This window comes from Platichthys flesus, chromosome 19 (assembly GCF_949316205.1).
Source record: "Platichthys flesus chromosome 19, fPlaFle2.1, whole genome shotgun sequence".
Taxonomy (NCBI): Eukaryota; Metazoa; Chordata; class Actinopteri; order Pleuronectiformes; family Pleuronectidae; genus Platichthys; species Platichthys flesus.
In genome coordinates, this window is record NC_084963.1 from 19392873 (window position 1) to 19410559 (window position 17687).

Below are 17687 nucleotides of genomic sequence, written 5' to 3' on the forward strand. Positions count from 1 at the left end.
TGTACAGGTGCTTACACAGTCCGATTCATCAGTTAAATACCCGAGAAATCTTTGACAACAGAAAGCGGTCGTCATGACCTTCCATGTTGAGCTGCTAGTTACTGTCAACTTCATCAAAAGGGCGTAAAAGCACATTCAGTGCTTTAGGCCTCTGTAAAAGTCAATCAAAATTCACAACAACTCCCTTCACGGCATGTACTTCATTGTCTTTAGAGTATCAAAAGTAATCACAAAGCAAAGCTTGTGTCAGAGTGTACAACACTCATGATTGCAATTTTTCAGTAGCCAATTTTAGCTGACTTACACATATTCTTCTATTCGTTCTATAATAGTTTTTCCTATGCAGCGTTTTTTATTTGAAGTGAGAAATTTCGAAATACAAATCATCAAATAAATGCAATTGCAATATTTCTCTCTGAACTGGCTTGCAGTGGAATTGAGAAGTTGAAGGGAAATAATTTACACAAGCACAGTAGTAGCTCAAATTTCCACAGTACAGCCTTTGCTGGATTGTGCAAATAGTTTAATGTGTTAGTTTAGAGGCCAAATGTTTTGTCAAAGGGCCAAATTTAGCGGGATTTATCCAATGTTTGCCCACCACTTCTGTTGTGAGTTTAACGAGTTCTAATAATAAATGCCACAGTATGTTTCCATGGCAAGTCCTTTTAAAAGATCAATAGCATACACTGTAAAATCTAATTAGTTATCATTACTTTAAAAAAGCATGCAAACCGGTTGCACTTAAAAAAACATGTAAAGAGAACTAGGTATTTTAAGTTGTTCTAACTAGTGCTTCCTTATTAGAGTACACTTATACATGAGTTTAAGCAACTAAAACAATCAAGTAGAGTGTGCTTGATAACTTACTTTAGATGTACTCTCGACTTAGTAAAGACTACTCAGAATTCCTATTTTAATCTACTAAGTCATTGCATGTGAAATTTACTCTGTGTTTAGTCCATATAACACAATTATCTAAGTTGGACTAACTTAGCATTTCTAAGTTATATTTACTTGAACGGCAATCTGACTTACTTGCTAAAACCATGCAAACCGATTGCACTTAAAAAAACAAGTAAGTGTTACTTCAACAATCTAAGTGGCTCAAATATCTATACAGGAATGAAAAAAAGGTTCCAATCTCCTAAAATAATCGGAGTTACAATTAAACATAATAAATCAAGGTAATAACACAGTTGAATGTTCAAATATATCAATTGTTTTTAATTTTTCTTCCATTTATATCAACTTTTTTTCTTAAAGATTGCCTTGAAAGACATCCACAAACACAGCTCAATATCAATATCAAGATCAATAATACAGTAAACACAGCCTTAAAACTGTAACAACTTACAGTTCTTTCCCACCAATGGGAAATAACCCACAAGCTGACAAGTGCACTTTTGTATTCCTGAATAATGTTACTCAAAAATCACTAAATAAAAACTACATATATATAAAAAATAAAAAAAAAGTGCAAAGTGGCTTTACTCAATGAGCGCAAAAACCTGACAGGGTAATAACTGGCAATGGATCTCACATACATGTGAATGAATATACATACATGTACAGCCTCTATACTTGCTGATGAACCCATGGGCTGACAATTTGAGTGGAGTGTGTTAATTTAGTGAACAATAAAAAACAACTAAATCCACTCGTACATTTGCATTCTAACTCAACAAGAGTTTTTTAAGACTTTGCAATTTTGGTGGGAGTTTGTCCTCTCCCAAGCCAAGCATCACTCTTTGAATGAAGCAGAAAGTGTTTTTCATGGCTTTAGGGTAGTCTAAATGCAAAGCGTATGACATTCCAAACAAAAGGCAAAGTGCCTCAGGTAGGTTCTGGAGTTCATCCATTACAATACCTCCCTCAACAATGATGGCAGTAGACATTGGGTGAAGGTGGAGCTGATTTGGAAGGAGTTGCAGATCTTCAGGGAGAACAGTCAGCACCCCGACAGATACTTTTACCCAGGTCTCATCAGTGTCACAATCCTGTGATGAAACCAAACAAAAACATTACATTGCAACAGGGAAATGTTGTTGGCAGTTGTTGTGTCCTGCCCGACACTGCCTTCCAGCCTTGTGCATTAAAGGAATACTTTCTCTATCATTTTCATAGTGAGACAACATGATCAATACCTTTTTTGTGTCTGTACATCCAGTAGCTGGCTACATCACGGCTTAGCTCAGCGCAAACAATGGCAGTGGATAGAAGACAGTGGCATACTCTGTAAAAGTGAACAAAATATTCACTGCCATGATTTGCGCTAAGCTAAGTTGAAAACATTTAAGATTTTTTTGAGGCATTTCTGCTTTATTTGATAGTGACTGTGGAGTCAGCTCTCTCAATGGGTCAGAGAGGCAGACACTCTCTCTACATTTAAGTTCAGGCTTAAAACCTTCCTCTATGACAGAGCTTTTAGTTAGGGCTGGTTCAGGTAGCCCTTAACCATTTTATAGCTACGCTGCTATAGGCTTAGACTGCTGGGGGACACATCTCCTACTGTGTCCTTAGCACAGCGACCCCAGGTTTGAATCCGTCCTGGGCCATTTGCTGCATGTTATCCCCTCTCCCTCCCCCTGGATTTACTGTTTCTCTCCACTGCATCATTCAAAATAAAACAGAAACCACAAAAAAGAATATGTACAAGGTCTTGTACTTAAATAACTCAGTTTTGGAGATCAAAGGTATTCCTCTCACTTCACAGGAGCTAGGCTGGTAACTTCACCCTTCTGGTAGACATCAAACTGTCAGTCAGCAAGCAGCCCATGCCAATGTTTGTACTGAACTCATGGATATATTCAGTATTACTTTTTTTTTGTTTTTTTATCTCACTCTAATTGAGACACTGGTAAATACAAATCAAATTTCCCCATAACTGTGTGTGCTCCTTTAAGATGCTCCTATGAAAACTTACGAAGCAGGTGTTGTAGAAGTCACTGGGGTCATAACCAAGTAGAACAGGGAGGCCTTGGAGTACAACGGTGCGTACCGCTGTCACATCTGGTTTCTAGAAGTGGATGATGAACAAATTCAGCTATAGATAATGCAGCATTCAAAAGCTACAGTAAAACCTCCATGTTTTAGGCGACAGTGTTTTAACAACTGTCCTCTTTTGTCTGCGGAAAAGAGGCACTGCTTACAGTTCCAAAGCATCTGCAAGAAATATTTTCAAAGGAGATTATAAGTAAGAATAGTCTCTCAATTTAATCTAATTAAGGTGCAGCACTTTGTCAAAAACTGTTCTACTGCTGGTGGTTATAACTCCTTAAAGGAATAGTTCACCCAAAAATGAAAATACGGTCATCATCTACTCACCCCCTTGCTGATAAGATGTCAGGTGAAGGTTTTTTAGCCCTCTAAGCACTGCTGGAGCTCCACGGGGAAACAGCTTCCTGTATTTTTCCAAACAATGGATGTCTGCTGTAAGCACAGGCAAAACCGAATAAAAGTACCCCCAAAAAAGGTTTAAAACCCTCCAAACTTCTCATGAGCCATAATCCATATGTCCGGAACCCGCAACATGCAAAATTACAAAATGACTGCTCGTGCACGTGTGCCTAAAAGCTAACAGCATACAGACGGATTTAGCCTGTAAACATATATTAAATGGCAACTTTTGCACATAAATTTACATGACGCTGGTTCTGGACATATGGATTATGGCTCACAAGAAGTTTTTTGGATTTTTTAAGAGGAAATGTCCCCCAAAATATAAACTACTGGCATCTCACCTCCAGTGCACTGGGCCCACGTTGTCAAAGCAGCTCTTCAGTAGCTCTGAGCACTTGTTCTGAAAGAGAAAAATATTGTAGTTACAAGGAAGTTCCACTGATGTTGTGGTTTGTAGATTACTGACACATTCCTTAATATGTGCATGCTTAACACAGGTATAACAGGAACCTGTTTTTAATAATAAAGTACAAGTTCAGGCAAATCCAACCTTGGGCTATAGTTTCCTAATAATTTTGGTCAAAAAAATTATCAGATTTTTTTTTATTGCTCCTATTATGCAGTAGTTCTCTGTCCTCACATTGGCACAGCAGCTTAGAATGGGAGCGGATGGAAAAATATGAAAGTGTAACATTTTAATTTTATTAGACCTCAAAGGTATTCATGTAATTAATCAATCTTAATTTATATAGCACATGTCTACACCCAATGTGCTGCACGTGATAGAAAGACACTGCAACAAAAACAAAAACCACAGGTGAGCAAGGGCACAAAAATTAAGATAGCATTAGGCAAAATCAACTAATAATGGAGGCACCTTGCTTAAAATTCAGGCTAAAATGATGTCTTAAGATTTATTTTTAAATATCAGAGGTAGAGGTCATGATTTAAAAATTAGGGTTAGGGCTAACGCTAGCTAGCGAACGCTAACGCTAGCGCTAGCGCTAGCTAGCGAACGCTAACAGTCGTAGCAGTAATTCAAACATATTAACAGAAACACTTGCTTGATAACTTACCTTATTATTTTTCAAAAGAATAAACAAGACGGCGCAAAAGTCGAGTCAGCAGGCTGCCCTCAGTGCCCCGGCCTGTGTGCTGGACTGGCGAGCGGGAGAGACTGAATGTTGCTACTGCGCATGCACACTTCTTCTTCTTCTTTGAATGCGCAGTGGGAGTGAGACTGTGTTGGCTACTTATTGTTGCGAGTGAGCATAACTCTAAATAAAGTAATCTTCACTCTAAACACTAAGTATTTTGCGTTTTTCACCATGCAAGTAACTCTTACTTGATAAATACCAGTCATAAGTGCATATTGTTGATAACCTAGTAAAGTTAACTAATGAATGTATGTCAGGGCAGCTATTGGATTTTACAGTGTAGGACCAGACTTCTTTGTCTGTGTGTGTGTGTGTTTGTGTATGTTGTCGATGTTTTACTCATATTGACTCACATTATGGGGACATGTCATCCTTGTGGAGACAATTTTTATTGCACTTGACATTTTTTGAAATCCTGAACTATTTTACCTCTTGTCTTTTAGACTGGTGTAAAGCCAATTATTAAAAACACATGTAAGTTTTGGTTTTATATCTTTTGCTTCTTTTGTTCTGCCTTTTTAAATGAAAGGGTTTGGTAATATAACCTCTGAACCTGATTTATAGAACATTTAATAAATTACATTATTAAACGCATGGGAAAAATACCTTGTTAAAGTATGTTCTGATTGATGAGTGATAAAAGGAGATATTCCTCTTTATGAGCTTTATGCAAAATTGGCACATATTTAAAGCTCTGGTTGGTAAATCTGGTAATGATTGCTAATCAGGCTGCAACCCCCCCTGGCTTGTGAAGACTCCAGTCATGTGCGGTGAAAGCATCAGGCCGGGGGCATGAAGGCAAGCAAGTTTGTTGGTGACAGAGAGCTACGCCAACACATAATTTCGTCCGGTCATTTTATTAAATAACCTGTGAGGGCCACAGATGAAGAAACACCAGTTTTTTTTACTTTCTTTGTCGAATTACTTTATTGGGTGATAAACATTTGGGACATAAAGAGGATTTCAGCAAATAAGAAAAAAACGTTTTTCAGAAACAAATAACGAACAATGTAATTACTTTATGTCTAATATTTAATGCAATGGTAATAACCACTCTGTGAAACAAGATCCACTACACACACACATTACACTTGTATGGTAATTCCATCGCTTGGAGTAAAATACTTATTTTCAGCCATTCATAGATACATGAAGGCATTTGTAGATTTTGTCTGTACTTGTACAAATCTCAATACACTTGGAGATTTCATACACATATACAAATTATTAGGCACAGATTAGGAACCCACATTTGCAGATTCCTTTCCAAATCATACATCATGGAAGCATTTGCGTTTCTTTTACAAATCTGTGTACACACATTCTCAGATACAGTTGCTCAGACTACAAAATTGGTGACATTAAGTTGAGCAGGAATCTAAATGACACACTTGAGATAAATCTGCCATGCTTTTGTTCAGGGCTGTTCACATATTGACAATAAAAGCATACTGCCCTCTATTTGTTTTTCATGCAGCTTAAAGTCGTCACAAAGGCTATCATGAGAGGTTGTTGTTAATCTGAGCTGCCTTTTCGAAGCCTTGTTTAATATTAAGCTGTGTTGTGCCAATATGTTGCATAGAACATAGTTCCCAAAGTCTTTATGAATCTGGACAATATCCACATTTCTACCATAAATGAGTGTTGGAGGACTATGTTTTGCTGTGTTTATGGTCTCTTTATTTCTTGATAGATTTTAAAGTTAAAGATCTGTGGCACCAGTCTCCACAATTATTCATTATGGCAACCAAACTGTCACTCGAGATATATAATCTTGTCATGCAAGGGATCCAGTGATTGCCGCCGAGAGAGCAGTGAGGCCTGGCTCACTCCTCTAACTTTGGATGTGGAGATCAATTGGAAACACACCAAGTCAAGTTTTAAATTTGGAAGAAGGGCTCAGTCTTCCTCTTGCTTGTCTCTATTAGATTCTAATAATGTGTTAGTGGTGTGAGTAGCCCAAGGCTGGTCTATCAGTGGCCCAAAAGAAATAAATCATGTAATTTGTTAAGAACTATGATATGCTTGGACGAAACTAACTCCTGCTCAGCATTTGATTCCAGGTGGGGTCCTGCCTCAGGCTTAGATGGTTTCCTCCCACACTTTCACACACTCCAGCTGAACTTGAAAGGTTTAAGGTTAATGCCTTTGGGCATACATTTGGTTCTCAGAAAAAAAAATTGAATATTAATATTAAAAATACTAAATAATGACTTTAATTGATCAAAGTTACTTCAGGGAAAAACCCTTCAAATTAATGGAAAATAAGCCAATTTATCGATAAGGAGCCTTAAATTACTAACTACAAATTTGGAACTCTGATTAATAATTAAATTAATAACTGTAACCAAAATTACCATATAGTTAGTTAGTAAAGTTGAAGGTTATGGAGCTCTTGACAGTATACAGGCAGGTAAAATCACAGTTGTGCAACATTAATGAAGACAATATTTGTTATAGAAAAACATTTATTATGAAGATAATAAAGTATAAAAACAAAATACTACTAAAGGTGTACTTACTACATAAATATGTGGATGTGAGAATCCATGTGTGTGTTACTGAAGACTATACATTTATTCATGTGATGCTTGATGATATATGTTGAACATATTGTAGAGGGGAAAAAACATTTACAAGGTATATGTTGAGTCAAAGCTTTATTTACATAAAGCACAAATATTTTAAAAAGAAATCTGGCCTAGCCAGTGAAACACAAATCAGGTGAAGCTTGAAATGTCTCTTTGCCGTCTCTGAGTCATGCGTTCTTGGAGGGGCTCTGTCTGAATCTGCCCCAGTGTATAGACATCTGTGGTGTAGCTGTGAGATTCAGTGTAGCTTCTAGTCTAATTTGAAGTGTGGCACACAGGTCGCTGAGCTCCTGGCTGTGGAAGGATGCATCCATGTCATTTGCCATCAGGCTTTGTAAACCCAATGATGTAGTGGATCAGATAAAGTAAACCTAGACAAGGTATTTTAAACAGCACAGTGTGTCTCTTCTTTAATCTTACACTTGCTCCGGTTCGTAGCACCAGCCATTGGCTACAGAGGTGTGAAGAGAAATTACAGTTTCCTATAAAATACAACAGGATAATCAGTCACGTTCATGAAAAAACTAAACGAGAACAAACTAATTTAACACGCACTAGTTCTGCTAAAGCACTCAATGCTCTCTTCTTCTTTTTGCAACTTTCTCACTAATCCCACAGTTGTTAACACGCTGTTCAGATTTAAGAGTTACTTAGTTAGCTTAGCAGTTAGCAATTGCTTCTCTCTGTTGCTTAGCTCTTACCGTAACTTTGGGATTGTGCGCACGTCTTTTCCACTTCGACTCATACACACTGGGCCCGCAGCTTCGCCTTGCAACGGGTTTCTTATCTGCAGGACAAGGCTGTGATTGGATGAGCCCTCTAACGTGATGATGTTGGCGACTGACGTAGCATCTTCAGGAATGGGAGTACTCATGATCTGAGTGTTATGTTGTTATGGGCGGCTGTGGCTGAGGGGTAGAGTGGATCGTCCTCCAACCTGAAGGTCGGTGGGTCGATCCCCAGTCTGAACCATCTGCATGCCGAAGTGTCCTTGGGCAAGATGCTGAACCCTGAATGGCCCCCATAGTATAACAAAAGTGCTGCAAGTAGATGCACTGTATGAATGTGTGTGTGAATGTGAAACTGTAGTGTAAAGCGCTTTGAGTGGTCATCAAGACTAGAAAAGCGCTATATAAATACAAATCCATTTACCATTTTATGTTTTCACTTTTGAAGCAGCGGTTTTTAAATTTTACTTTATATTCGCATTTATGTCATAGTTAACTCAAAATTACCTGCAAATTTGTATACATTCTAAATGTCCCTTCATTTTTTTTTCCCATAATTGTTTTTTCTTTTAATGCTCTTATCAATATGGATAAGTGGATCGGCTTGCTTTATGCAAATGTTTTATTTTATTTAAAAACAACATTTCCAAACAGGGCGGTACAAAATAAAATTATAAAGTGCACATTTCAGGTAAACAAGGACTCAGTCTATAGTGCAGTTAAACCATGGCTTAATATTTTCTTTTTTTCAAGTTTGCTGTGAACATAGCAGTCAGGCCATTTATTTCAGAAACAATGAACTGTAACAGTAAGGACACTGAAGCTCGGTAGAAACCAAATGCAGCTTCTGCTCTGATCAAGAAGCTGAGGCGCTGATCTCTGAGCAGCTGAGACCAGAGAAACTGTGTTTTCACTGTTTCCATAGTTAAGAAGTAGTCAGTCACTGAGCGGCTGCTTCACGTAAACGAGCTCTGATCTCACTGTGTCTCTCTGAGCCAGTGAGCGGGGGCGGGTCCGGTGCGTCATCTGAGAGCACACACACATACACACACACACACAAACACACAGACTCGTCCGCTCCTGGGGCCTCATGTACTAAGACTTGCGTGGATTTCATACTGAAACTTGGCGTACGCCAAAACCCAGAAACTGTCTTACGCACAAATAAATTCAGATGTATCAAAGTGTGCGAACGCATGGATCCAAGCACGTTTCTTTTGTACATCTCAATCAACGTGGAATTGAGCGCACATGCCGACGTGCCAAACTCCTCCCTGTCCACGCCCTCATTTAAATATGCAATTTCATTTAAATAGGTCCCTGGACCTGAGATTCACCTCTTAATCTGATCACCTGGCACCATGAACACAGTTAAAAAACGCAACTTCACGGAGTCCGAGCTCGAGATTTTGCTCCACGAGGTAGAAATGCGCAAGCATATGTTATTTGGTACCCTGTCAACAGGGATAAATGCTAAACAAAAGAAATATGAGTGGGAGCGTGTTTGCGAGGCCGTCAATGCAGTGGGGTCTCAGCAGCGCACACACTCTGAAATTAAAAAAAAGTGGTCAGACCTCAAGGTGGAGGTGAAGCGGAGGGTTTCTGCCCACCGCCGAAGCGTGACCGCAACAGGTGGGGGGACGGTAGTGGGGGAACTCTCCCCCTTCGATTTGAGAGTGGCCGCTTTGATCGGTGACACAGCTCTCACTACAGAATACTGAACACGTCAGAGAAATATGATATTTGGATGTGCACAAGCCCCAGATGTGCATTACGCTGGTTTATACATACGGGACAATTACACGAATAAAGCATTTACTCACCCAGAAGCCACCCATCGCGTACAGTGCCAGCCTCCAGCCTGTTCCCAACCATGCTGTTGGTCAGAATGAATGAATCGTGCGTTGAACCAGGCCACCTTGCCACGATGTTAAGGAGCTGCATTTGCGCATCACATATCACTTGGACATTGATAGAATGAAAGTGTTTCCTGTTAACGTAAACAAATTCATCCTGTGATGGCGCTTTTATGGCAATATGTGTGCAGTCAACAGCTCCGATTACATTAGGGAAACCGGCTGTTGCTGCAAATTGCGCTTTAATGTGGGCCTGTTCAACAGCATTGTATGGGAATTTGATGTACCTGGATGACATTCGGATGATTCCGTCCCACACAGCTGGCATGGCTTGGCTCAGGGTGGACTGGCACACTCCTGACCGATCGGCCAGCTCCCGCTGGAAGGCCCCTGTTGCCAGGAACCCCAGCGTGGTCAGCACCTGTGTGGGCATGGACAACCCCGGCTCCTGGCTGTGTGGCGCTCTAGGGCCGGCCGCAGCTCTGCGCACAGCTCCAGTAATACTGGCCTGGGGAAACGAAATCGGCTCATGAGCCAATCGTCATCATTTGCGAGTAAGTCCTCGCGTTCCCTAAATATACGTTCCCTTCGGATGTGACCATTTGCGATGTCCTCTAACAACGCTAACACAGCCATTGTTAAAACAATTTTCTTCATCCATTGCGCATGCTTTTATAGCCACCCATATAATTGCAAGGTGTGTTAATTGTTCATTAGTGTGTCTCTGATTTGCAAATCACTCTGATGAGTCATTGTTTTCACCTTTTTTCCCAGTTTCCCAGCGTCACCTCTAAGTGTCGCCAAAGGAACAATAGCTGTAGAAACGTGCGTACGACAGCTCTGGAGCTGGCGTGGGGACCGCACATTTTTACGGTCATTTCACATTTTGTACATCTGAACGTGAGCGTGGAAAAGGACGTACGCCACGTTTTTCTGCGTACGCAACCTTAGTACATGAGGCCCCTGGTCCTTCATGACAGCCTGATGCAATGATGTTTTAAAAATTATTGTGACTTAGTCAACCACTAACCAAAAGCGTGTCTCACATGGCAAAAGTGTGAGTGTTGGCAGCTCTGTGTTACAGTTTTTCTCAGTTGTTAGCACACAAAAAGCGTGTTATACGCTCCAATGTAGAGAGGTTGACGGTCTGGACGTTTCTAAATGTAGCATGGTCAGCCAGGATCCTAGTTTTTATTTGTCTGAGTATGATAGACTTGTTCTCACGAACCATATCTACAATTTCAGTCTCCTGTTCGGCTGTTTAAATGAGGTGAAATTGCTCAACAGACCTGAATGTTTAGAGATTTGATTATTTGTGTGTTGTAGGTTGATGCTTTGAGATTTTACTTGAGAAGTGTGTGCAACAACTGAACATTGTGTGTAGTGTTTTGACAACAATGTGATGTGTAATTGAAATCAGAGTGTAAAGAATGAAAGTCAGAGTCTAATGCAGATAAGGGAGTGTGAAGTAGTGCCAAATTGGGTCGAGTGATTGGTACATGAAGTGAAGGTTGTGCAAATTGTGCCGAATTTTCGCTTTTTGTGTGTTAACAACTGAGAAAAACTGTAATGGTTCTCCAAGGGCTCCTCGTGTTGCAAAGCAATCCACCGCCAGAACACTAGGCGGAATAACGTTTTTTTGCTGTCGAAGGCGGCCTAGTAGACGCCTTCTTTGTGTGTGGCAGTCGTCATCGACTGTTTATTTACATCGCCACTGCTGCTTCTCGTAGCCTTTTTCTGGCGGAGAAATCCGTCAGTCAGTGACGGGTTATACAAGTGGTCATACTTTCGGATCTCTTCTGCCAAACGGTCTTCTATTTAGTCCATATCCGATCTTCTAAATCTTCTGTGGTTTCTGCCAGTATTATGGGGCATGAAACCGGAAATGTGACTCCGGAAAGGATGTAGTAAGCAGACCAATCACAGCCTTGCAGGCTGCGTGATGCTTGCGTAGCACGCAAGGGGAAGGAAAGGGCTCATGCACTTGCGTATCCCTGAAAACGCAGAAGCCTGCGCCGGCCTTTAGCCCCCTGGCTGGACTTATCAAAGGTTACCTGGCTTTAGTTCATGATGGATCTGACATCTGCTGGATGAACGGCTGAGCAGATTCCCCCTACATCAGCACTGGTGGCATTAACACACTCCCCTTGTTGGGTTCTGGAAATTGTATTGAAGATTCTGAAGGGCTTCTGGCTCAAGTATGAAGCCTGATGTTGGGATCAATCTATAACCTCACTGTGAAGTATTGTTGTGTGAGGTGATAACAACAAGTTGGTAGCACATGAGGCAGCATTAGAGGGATCCATCATTAATTATCACACCCTGCTTCCCGCATAACCAGAGGGACAGTGGTCTTCGCTTATCACGCTGTCATGGCAACTAACTCGAAGCGAGGCACTGAGATGATGATGATTAGAAACTGATCTGATTCTTTTCTGGAAGATGGTGAAACTCAGGCAGCTGCTAGGGACGGGTGTCGTTAGGTTTTTATCCGATACCGGTGCTTAACTGATACTTTTAAAACGATACCGGTGCCTAAACCGATATTTAAAAATGACAAAAACGACAAACCGTCGCTTGACGACATTTAAGAATGGCTTTCTTTTTTTATCCCAAATATATTAACTTTTTAAAGTAGATTATAAATAAATACAAAACACTTTTTAACTTAAAACTATGAATAATATATGAACTGTTAACTAAAGTTTACACTTTACTTAAATAAATAAAAATATATACAATACACTCGTGACTCTGACTTCGGTGCCTGAGCTAATTGAAGAGTGAGGATGGCTTTTCCATCACTTGGAGACCCCCGTGTCTCCGCGGCTGGGGCTGTCGCCGGCAAGGCATCGGCCAGCCTTCGTCTCCCCATAATGCAGACGCTTTTGTGAAACCTTTCTCGGCGTGGTCTTCATTCCTCCCGCCCCCAGTCTTTCCAAGCCGACCCAGAGCCGGTCGCGGCGCACAGAACGCCACTCCAGTCCTCGTCACCGTCCACCGACACCCACCACGAGCCGCCGCCGCGGTCCTGGTCCAATGACCGTACCCGATGCCAACGCGACACAGGGTCCGCCACCACCACCACGATCAGCCCACACGACACAGAATCCGCCACACTGGATCCACCACCGCGACCCCCTGTGCGCGATCAACAAACCGCAATCCATGGTGCCAAAGAGGCCCTGGATGTGCGGGTGATACAGCAAAGGGATTCCGGGGAAGGGGGATAGGGATGGAGAAGAGGAAGGAGAAGCTGGAAAAAGAAGCTCAGTGTGTCATGTGTCATAAAATAGAACAAGATGTAAAAAGTCTGAAGATGTTTTCCACAAAAACCCCATCTTACAGCTAATCCACGAATGGCTAGTAGTGCTGTCACTCTATATCTTACATGTAGGTGTCCCCATCCTATCGGATAGTAAAGCCTAAAGTATGCATTCCTAAATCACATTGTGTCCTTACATCTTGCCACTGGTGAAATATGCAAAAGAGCTGAAGTCGGAGAGAGATGAAGTTGGTGAGTTTCTGAGCTAGATTTGAAAGTCCCTAAGCATAGACACTACAATGTAATGTTGTTTGGACCTTTTCTATAACCAGACCTTGGTACAGCTTAGTGAGAGCATGGAGTATCTGTGGAATTAGACTAGCACTATTCTCTTGTATATATATATATATATATATAATGCAATATACATAATATATTGTGACATATACAGTAATGTGTGAGGATGGTCAAAAATTCCTCAACATAAGTTAGTTATGTTTATCTCTCAGCCCTTGGGGGAACTGAGCACAGGTGAGCACCCTTTAGAAATGTAACAATCTTCCTTATTCATCTCAAACAAAACATTAATTGCATGAATATCATATGAGTATCAAAGCAGTATTATTTTTCTTTTGATAAATTCCAGACTTGTCAGAGGGCAAGTATAAATCTTTCAGCTGCATATGAAATGTATCTGTGAGTATGCTTATTTTTGTCGGATTATCATTACAGATTCATTTTAAGCACCAGATCAGGCTGCCAGCAGACCATATTTAGATAAGACTGTGACTAGGGAAACTTTGAAGTAGCATCAGAGGAGGTGGGGATTGTTATAAGTAGAGTGGGTGAGGCTTTGACGAGTATCTTGTTTGATCTCCAGCAGCCTGTCTTCTGCTATGTGGGATTGCATAAAACAGAAAAAAAGAGTGCGTGTGTGTGTGTGTGCACATGCAGTATCGCTGCTGCTCTGTTTGTTGAAGAAATTAGGCTGTATATACTCCCACGGTTTTTGCATGGTATCCACACTGCTGTCACCAGTGATTGATGCAGATGTAAAAGGACTATGAAATAAGTATGATACACCTGTTCCAATTGAAAAACGTATTTGAAAATAAGTTCTTCCATTTTGCCCTCACGACTAGATCTTCAACAGTTTTTAGCAGATCTTGACACAGTACTTCAATAATTAATGAAAAGGTGCAGCTCTGTTCTCATTCTGAGTTTCAGGCAAATAACTGTCTGTCTAGTGTGGCGGTATTTGACAGTCAAATTCAAACAGGGAATGAAGTGTGAATGTGCCATCTGCATCAATGTGACAAGCACATAAGCAGAGATTTTCCTGCTCTTTGTGCCATGTCGTCCTTGACTTTACCCTCTCCTTTTATTTTTTGCCAGAGTTGCTGTCTCACCTCTTCACGGTCTTTGTTCATTGTGTGAAAGTATTCTCCTGAGAGCCGCTAAGACACTTTAAATCCTAACCGACTTGAAATCTCAAGGATAATTTCAACTATTCTGACCGACTGGCATTTCAGCAGTCCCTCTCTGCTATGCTGCACTTCTTGGGTCCAAGAAAATATTGTCTACAATCAGTTTTAAGACTAAAGAATCAATTGTAGCCTCCTGATAATAGAAATCATGGGCATGTGCCAAAGCTTCTTTACAGCATTATGTTCAATTCAAGGATGCCTCTGTGACTGGGCACTTTCTCTATTTTCCAAAATAAAGAAAACCATTATGAAGTTTAATCCAACATGGATTAAAGAGCAATACCATATGGCTGCCCCAGCTCCACATTCAGAAAACAGTGAGGTTATTTATATCTCTGCAAACAGAACACTCACATTCACCAGAATTTGTTGAAGCCCCCTCATCTTACTCTCTTCACTGCTTAAAAATGTAGAAGACATTTGACAACAAGCTGTTCGTCCTTTCAAATACACAGCAGAACTAAAAAAGTTTTACTAATTGTATTTTTCTACCCTAATGTAAGTTTAAAAGTTAGTGTACTCACCAAATTATTACACTATAATACTAATGTGAATATAAAGGGAGGATTGAGTGTGGTTACAGGTGGTTTAAGAAATAGCCATGGAACACTCGTGTTCTGCAAGATTTAATATAAGATAAGCTACTCTATCAGGGTTCTGGCTAAAGGTAGCAGGTTACTCTTACTCAGTCTTTTATTTTTTATCTGATTTAAGGATGTCCTTAGGTAGTGGTTACAAACTTTGCCCACGAAATTGGGTCAGCCCTTCAAAAAGCTGTTACATCATCAGTAGTCATCGCGGGAACCCAACACGTCATCAGAAATCAACGATGTTACCACACCAATGCTATTGCTTGCAGTTACTTGACAAGCCTATACTATCCTAATGACATCAATGCTAATGCAGGGGAATCAATGACATTTGCTTCCTCCAATGGAAACTGAAAAGCTTTGATGCTATGCATTATTTCACATATAAAAAAGCTAATTGCTTCAGGCTACTAGCAGTTGTTTGTAAGCAATACTGCCAGGACACTTTGTTATTGGAGTTAAGTTCAGTAAGCTGTCAAAATACAGGATTATCATGCAATAACCATGTAACTTTAGCATGCTAGTGTTAGCATGCTATAAAAATAACCATAATACATGCAAGTATTAACTTAGTTTAATACACAATATTAAACTAAGTTATTACAACCATTACTGACCATCCGTGAAGAAGGTTGAGATTTTTCTATATTTTAACCAAGACACTTTATTCTCGAAGTACAGCAGGAGCATCAACACTTGCATAAGACCCTCTGCGGTCAACGGCATCACCTACACGTTTTGAACACTTCAGAATCAGAAGGTATTTATTGCCAAGTAGGTTTACACCTACCTGGAATTTGCTCTGGTTATTTGTGCATACAATTAACATACAAACACAATAAATACAACACACATAAGAAAAACAATAAAAAACAATATATAAAATAAAAATATACCCAAAAAAAGTTTAAAAAGTAAAGTGAAATGCAAAATGCAAACAGCCTTGTTGATAAGGCTGACTGCAGCCAAGAAGAAGCTGGTCTTGTGGCGTGAGGTTTTGGTCCCAATGGACCGTAGCCTCCTGGCAGAGGGAAGAACCTCAAAGAGATTGTGAAGGATCGGCCACAATCTTGCCTGCGCACCTCAGGGTCCTAGAGGCAAACAGGTCCTGTTTGGCAGATTGCAGCCAATCATCTTCTCAGCAGAACGGATGATACGCTGCAGCCTGCCTTTGTCGTTGGCAGTGACAGCAGCGAACCAGATGGAGATGGAGGAGGTGAGGATGGATTCGATGATGCAGGTGTAGAAGTGCACCATCATTTTCTTTGGCAGGTTGAACTTCTTCAACTGCCGCAGGAAGTACATCCTCTGTTGACCTCTTTTGGTGATGGAGCTGATGTTCAGCTCCTTCTGGAGGTCCTGGAAGATGATGGTGCCCAGGAAGCGGAAAGACTCCACAGTGACGACTGGGGAGTCTCTCAGGGTTATGGGGCTGATTGGGGCTGGGTTCCTTCTGAAGTCCACAACCATCTCCACTGTTTTCAGAGCATTGAGCTCCAGGTTGTTCAAATCACACCAGGTCACCAGATGGTCAATCTCTCACCTGTGGGCGGACTCATCCCCACCAGAGATGAGCCCGATGAGGGTGTTAAGGAGTTTGACGGACTGGTGACTGGAGGTACAGCTGTTCGTATACAGGGAGAAGAGAAGATGTGAAAGAACAAAGCCTAGAGGGGAACCGGTGCTAATGATCCTGGAGTCAGAGACATGCTTCCCCAGCCTCACATGTTGCCTCCTGTCAGACAGGAAGTCTGTGATCCACCTGCAGGTGGAGTCAGGCACACGCAGCAGGGAGAGCTTGTCTTGTAGCAGATTCGGGATGATTTTGTTGAAGGCAGGGTTGAATTCCACAAACAGGATCCTGGCGTAGGTTACTGAGGAGTCAAGGTGCTGGAGAATGAAGTGAAGGGCCATGTTGACTGCATCGTCTACAGACCTGTTGGCTCTGTAGGCAAACTGCCGGGGGTCTACTACTTTGAAGTCCTCACAACAGGTTAACATTACATTACATTACCTATCATTTAGACTATGCTTTTGTCCAAAGCGACTTACATTTTGAGTACACTCAACATTTATGAAGGGCCCTTTAGGGGTTCAGTATCTTGCCATGGACACTTCGGCATGCAGATGAGGAAGAGTGGGGATTGAACAGGCTACCTTCTTGTTGGAGAAGCCCCACTCAACCCCCTAGGCCACACCGAGTTTTCGTATGCAGGAATCAAATGGACCATGACATGGTCCGAGAGTCCCAGTGCAGCCCGGGGGACGGCGTGATAAGCAATGTTTACTGTGGTGTAACAGTGATCCAGAATGTTCTCCTCTTTGATCGGGACAATAACTCAAAGAGTCCGGGTTGTGGCGTAATTCCCTCAGTCTCATTCGACATCATGTGGCGTTTCGAGCAGATGTCTCAAGAGTCAGAGTGACTTTGTTGTGAAATAGCCAGTGCAGCCGAGGGAGCAGAAAACATAACATTCTCTACTCAAGGCTAGTTTAGGAAACAACATCGAACTATCAGAAGAGGGAGGTTTGTCTAGCAGCCGGCAGCGTAGGGTAGTAGCGTGATGGAGAACGGCTTCTTGTCACTTCCTGGATTCCGTGACAAGAGGCGGGG

The 17687-nt window shown here is 41.2% G+C and overlaps 1 long non-coding RNA gene across 2 annotated transcripts; it reads right to left on the reverse strand.

Annotated features, from left to right (window-relative positions):
* Nucleotides 1-1361: 1361 nt before the first annotated feature.
* On the reverse strand, nt 1362-4832 carry LOC133974646 (uncharacterized). 2 transcript variants are annotated; one of them, XR_009924679.1, is made up of 4 exons: nt 3741-4832; nt 3325-3401; nt 2924-3016; nt 1362-1997 (listed from the first exon to the last, which is right to left on the reverse strand). It is a non-coding gene; the product is annotated as an uncharacterized LOC133974646 (long non-coding RNA). The 2 variants fall into 2 exon arrangements; XR_009924680.1 differs by having other exon boundaries at nt 3325-3429.
* Between the last annotated feature and the right edge of the window lie 12855 nt (nt 4833-17687).